The sequence below is a fragment of the Otolemur garnettii genome, unplaced genomic scaffold, assembly GCF_000181295.1.
Source record: "Otolemur garnettii isolate 467f Iridium unplaced genomic scaffold, OtoGar3 scaffold00019, whole genome shotgun sequence".
Lineage (NCBI taxonomy): Eukaryota > Metazoa > Chordata > Mammalia > Primates > Galagidae > Otolemur > Otolemur garnettii.
Genome location: NW_003852414.1, coordinates 12,111,702 through 12,117,762, shown reverse-complemented (window position 1 = coordinate 12,117,762; position 6,061 = coordinate 12,111,702). Strand labels below are relative to the sequence as shown.

The window sequence follows — 6,061 nt, the reverse complement described above, 5'->3', positions numbered from 1 at the left end:
AAAAATTGAATTAATTTAAATAGTGAGTAGATAAGTGAGTAGATGTGCAAAACTGATTTTTAATTTTTCTTATTTTTTTCTAATCTTCAACTGTGACTCTCCTCTGAGAGGTGTTATAAAGTGAATTTTTATGTCCCCCTGAAATGCATATATTAAAGTCCTTGCCCTCAGTGTGATAGAATTCAGGGATGGGGTCTTTGGGAGATAATTAGAGTTACATGAGATCATGAGGGTGAAGCCCTCGTAATGGGATTAGTGCCCTTACAAGAAATACCTGAGGGCTAAATGTCCCTGCCACAGGGCCATGCTCAAAAAGAGGTCACATGAGGCACACAGCAAGATAACAGCCTCCTCCCAGCCAAGAGAAGCGTCAACAGAATGAAACCTACTTTCTTCCTAGCCTCTAGAATTATGAGAAATAAATGTTTGTTGTTTGAACTACACGGTCTCTGGTGTTTTTTACGGCAGCCTGAGCAGACTGAAATATAAAGTTTAGTTGTAAATTTATTTTTTTAGTCCTGATAAATTAAAATTCACATTTTAACCTGTGTTTATAATTTAAAAGGCAATAGTCCATGTATTTATAGTTTAAAAGTTAACAATCCATGTGTTTATAGTTTAAAAGTTATATTTTGGTGAAATATAGTAGTAAAAAGACATAAGAGGGGCTTCTGGGATGTTGATACTGTTTTATTCATTTAGACGTTGGTTACAAAGATATATTAATTTTGTAAAAATATATTCAGTTGTATTCTTCGTGACTCATGTAAATTTCTATGTGAATTTATGCTTAATAAAGTTCCCTTTTTTCCTTTTTAATGATATTTCAATTAACATTTTAATAATTTTTACCAATAATTTAAGCTATAAAAATCAGAAACTAGACCCCTATCTCTTACCATACATGAAAATCAAATACAAATGGATTAAAGACTTAAATGTAAGACCTGAAACTGTGAACATACTAGAAGAAAACTTTGATCTGGACAAAGATTTCTTGTATAAGACCTCAATAGTATAGACAATGAAAGCAAAGATAGACAATTAGGAATACATCAAGCTAAGAAGTTTCTGCACAGCAAAGGAAACAATAAAGTGAGTAAGCAACTCACAGAATGGGAGAAAATATTTGGAAACCCTCCCCCTGATAAAGGATTAATAATCAGAATAAACAGGAGCTCAAACAACTCAATAGCCAACAACCAACTAACAAACCAACCAAACAAAAAAGCCCATACAAACGAACAAAACCCCCAAACACCGAACATGATTTTAAAAATGGGCAAAAGAAGACACACAAATGTCCAGCAAGTATATGAAAAAATGCTTAACACCACAAAGCATCAGAGAAATATTTCGTAGAACTATTCACAAGAGCCAAAATATGGAATCAACCTACGTGGCCATCAGTAGATGAATGGATAAAGAAAATGTGATGTATACACACAGAATATTATTCAGCCATAAAAATGAATGAAATCCTCTCTTTTGTACCAACGTGGATGGAAACACAGGCCATTATGTTAAATGAAATAAGCCAAATACAGAAAGACAAATATCACATGTTTATATCATACGTGGGAGTAAAAGAAAAGGATCTAATGAAAATACAGAGTAGATTGGTGGATAGTAGAGGTCAGGGGCAGGAAAGAGGAAAAGGTAAGGGGAGCAGAAGGGGGAAAAAAGAAAGAATAGAAATGTATTTATTATCATTGATCTGTACACATAAAATGATAAAGATGGTAAATTATATATGTACCTCAATATAAATGTTAAAAATAAATAAATAACTTAAGTTTTAAGTATTTAGAATGATTTATAGGTCTGTTTATTCCCATCTTGTTTCTGTAAATTCAACATTTATTTCCAACGTATAAAACCATAAAATACACTGACGCTACCAAAACAGATCAATTTGAAACACTTTAAATGAAATAAGCCAGCTGACAAAATTAACTTTTTTTTTTTTTTTGAGACAGAGTCTCACTATGTTGCCCTGGGTAGAGTGCTGTGGTGACACAGCTCACAGCAACCTCAAACTCTTGGGCTTAAGCGATCTCTTGCCTCAGCCTCCCAAGCAGCTACGACTAGAGGCGCCCACAACAATGCCTGGCTATTTTTTCTTGCTGTTGTCATTGTTGTTTGAACTCACCCTTGGTGTAGGTGACTGGTGCCATAACAACTGTGCTATGGGTGCAGAGCCCAAAGTTAACATTCCTAATTATTTAAAATGTTTCAACTTCTTAACCTATTTTCTAGTTAAATGTATTTAGTTTATACTACCATCAATTTATCCCTGTTCCGTCAATTGTAGCTATTAACTGAATAATATTTTAGACCTCATGTCCACAAAAATTCAGTGAAATAAAATTCAAGTTCATATTTGCATTATTTCTTATCACGTTTTATGCATGCATAAAACAGGGCAGTTTAGGGTCTTCAGGCCTTTTCTCCTAAACTTTGTTCACATGACATCAGACACTAGTGTTGGAAATGAAAACAGAGACATGAACTTTGTGGCTTCCTTCCAGTTTCCAATATGGGGCCAAAGCAACACTCGCATTATAAAACATTTTTAAATGGATAATTTCCATAACTTTTCTGACTGACACATCTTTGATTTTCATCTATGGATTATCTGTCTTGCCCTTTCCTGAATTATATGAATATTACATTCTCCAATGAGTTTTTAAACCATAGCAATTGGTTCATCCTTACATTACTCCAGTGAGTTCCCCTCTTATTTTATATATGTAACGTAAGTATACAATGGTTTATTACCAATAGGAGGAATATATTTGCATACTCAGATTAACAACATATCCTTTTAAATGCTACTCAGACTTTAATCAAAATGATCTTGACGTTTATCTGGGCTGGGTTGGTATTACAGATCTAAGAAATTAAGGACAAAATAACGCTCCCTGGTTATTGCACCATCTACAACCAATACACATTAAAGTTTTATAAAGCAAATGAATCCATAACTATTTAGGCCATTTTTCCAAAATGTTGCCCATCTATCTTATCTGTCTGAAAGGGCCAACTAGGAGGAATTGCCCTAAGCTTTTGTCCACATAATAACATCTACTATTTACATCAGAGCCCTGTCTCATTCTCACTTAGTTCTTCTAACTCCTATTAATCCTCCAAATAGAGGGAAGTAGAACATACTTAGAAGTTTGGGGTCAAATTTAAAAATTATCACCGAGGCACCTATCAAGTGCAAACCCTGGTAGTATTCACAAAAGTGTCACCCAACAGAGGACTACATGGCTGCACTAATTCCCAAACGCTTGGGGTCAAAGAATGCATCATAAAAACTTCATAAAAATCTCACGTTTGATTTTAAATTAACCAATTAACCAAGTAGCTCTATTTTAGAGGAGAGAACTTCTAAGTAGACAGAACAGCAGTGAGGGCTCTGCTATGGGTGGGACTACCTAGGTGACAAACTGCACCTCAGGCAACTTACTCAGCTACACGGTGCTGAGTTGTCTCATCCGTGCAGTTAGGGGACCTGGAAGGGTTGTGAGGATTACATACATTAATGCATGAAAACTCACAACAGCGTCTGGCAAGTAGTTAAGGGCTCAAAAAATGTTAGCCTTTATTAATATGTTAACCAAGGGGGAAATATTTTTTAAAAAGTATAAAACTCTGTGTGCAGTATCGGTTCTCGACATTTCTATTCAAAACTGCATTTCAAATTTCTGTCATGCATACACAAGACAGTAATTATTATGATCAAACTATCAATACATCTCAAAGGCAGTGCCTGTTTAGAGAAGCAAGTAAACTCTTTTCAGTTTTTGCATTTTGTGAAGTTAAAGGTAACAATCTTATAGAATATTGAAGCAAAATATGGTAGCAGCTTCATTTTTAATCATTCTCATACTTTAACAATCATAGTGTGATAAAATAGGTTTTCTGCACCGATGAGAAATTTTGCAGCAGCACAGATTCCATTCTCTACAAAATTCTAGCATTTTAGTAAAAAAAAAAAAAAAAAAAGTAAAATCCATCCCCTACACAGTAAACACTCTCACAATCTGGCCAAGGATTTATGATGACGAAAATTATTTCTGAAGGTATTAACAGCAGGAACAATTCATGCTAAGCATAGACGGAGTATGTGTTAACGATGACGAGGAAGAGACAAAAGGGGAGCCCACGCCGCAGCAAAATGAGAATTTTAAATCAGGCTGCTTTTGGCAGCCGTATGACATTTTAGGGGTGCCGAGGTAGACGAGCAGACGGGGGCGCGCCCCCGCGTGCGCGCGCCTGCCTCCGGGAACGCCCCGAGCTGGGGCAGCGGGCGCGCGCGGCTAACGGGACCGCGCGGCCCCTGCGCGCCCCCGGCGCTCGCCGCCCGGCCCACTCGGCAGCCCCGGGAGCCCGGCGAGGCCGAGGCCCACGCGCACAACCCCCGGCAGGGCCGGCAGCGCTGTCCCCTGCCGCCGGGAGAGGAAGGCGGCTGCAGGAGGCACAGCCGGAAGCCAAAGAGCCACCCGCGGTTGGGCCGCGCAAAGTGAAAGTCCGTGGTTTCTCCGCTCCGGTCCCTGAATAATCCACCCCAGTTTACCCCAGAGGCCTGAACGCTGCGATTTCTGCAAAACTACGGGGGAGCAGCTCGTAAAACGAGAGACCGTCCCTGGGTGGGCTCGAACCACCAACCTTTCGGTTAACAGCCGAACGCGCTAACCGATTGCGCCACAGAGACTCTGATGCCTCTGGCTCCTTCAGCCGTAGCCTTTATGAGGCATAATAAAGGCGGCGTGCAACTTCCGTCTTCTCGCTCCATTTCGCTAGAGTCAATTTTTTTTCATTTAATATTTCCAGCCCTCTTCATTCTATTTTCTACCTTTTAAACATATTGCAAAATTGCAACAATATCGAGCAGAATTACCGATTGCACCGTGGATTAAAATACCGTGCCCCCCCACCCCCCAGCTCCCTTTTGGAACAGTCTGAGAAAAAAACTGCCTGATTAGTTTCCTCTTACAAGAAAATAAAAAATTTCCTCCTGTGAGAAAATTTCCTTTTGTTTCGAAGTAATTTCCAGTGCTTTTCTCCCCGATCTTCATGATGTACTTGTGCAGCAGTTCCAAGGTCATCTGAATCGTACGTATTTGCCATCTTTATTTTTATTTTCAGATATCATTAAATGTATATGTGCAATCCTTATTTGTTTGTTTTGTTACTAACCAACAGTACAGTTATTTCACACTAATTATTTTGTGACTGGAAAAAAAAATAATCAGGAAAAAGCTACGGGAACATTCTTTAGTCCCAGTGCGTTGTAGCTTTTTGCTAAATCTGTCCTCGATTCTCCCTGGAATTAGCCTATACACCCAGGTTTAAGCCAGGCCACTTAAAACACACCTCACGGGATAATTATTACCCAAGTTGAGGTAAGAGAAGTTGAAGAAGAAAAAAGCACGATTTATACTATCTCCTGAAGATTTTTTTTTAGCACAGCAACACCGCTGGCAAACATATTGCATCCCTAGAAATGCTCTGTATGAAAATCCTTCCCTGTGTGTGTGTTTCCTGATGCCTCTTAAGGGATTCTTCAAATCTCCAAACCGTCGCTTCTCTCCTCAAGAATTGGCAAGTTTCCACTTGAGAACTTGATATTTAAGTTTTTAACAGTCACTAAATGGCTCTGTCCAGAATCTCCTGAAAAAGAATCCGGATCATGCTTTGTAGAAGCTGCATTTGACAAACCGTAGCCCAATCAACATTTTGAGTTCCCCTTGCGTGACAAGACAACTCAAATTGGCTTTGGGACCAATTAGCAGCCGAGTTCCTTGAAAAGCCTTGAGATGTTAAACAGCTGTGAATTCACGCCAAGCTGCACCCGCTCGGCTTTCAACAAACTTACAGAAGGGCTCTTGAAAAAATTCCGAATTTGAAAAAAACAATCCAGGAAACGCTTAGCGTGTATGATGAGTCTGATTTTATTATATGATCCTACCTTCATACTTTATATTCTGTGTCCTTGCGAATGTGACCTAAAGCTATCAGACACTGGCTTTTCTTTTCCAAATACCAAAAT

At 38.7% G+C, this 6,061-nt stretch overlaps 1 non-coding gene across 1 annotated transcript; it reads right to left on the bottom strand.

The window, feature by feature from the left end:
• Positions 1 to 4,649: 4,649 nt before the first annotated feature.
• TRNAN-GUU lies at positions 4,650 to 4,723 on the bottom strand. Its single transcript has one exon. It is a non-coding gene; the product is annotated as a tRNA-Asn (tRNA).
• Positions 4,724 to 6,061: the final 1,338 nt, after the last annotated feature.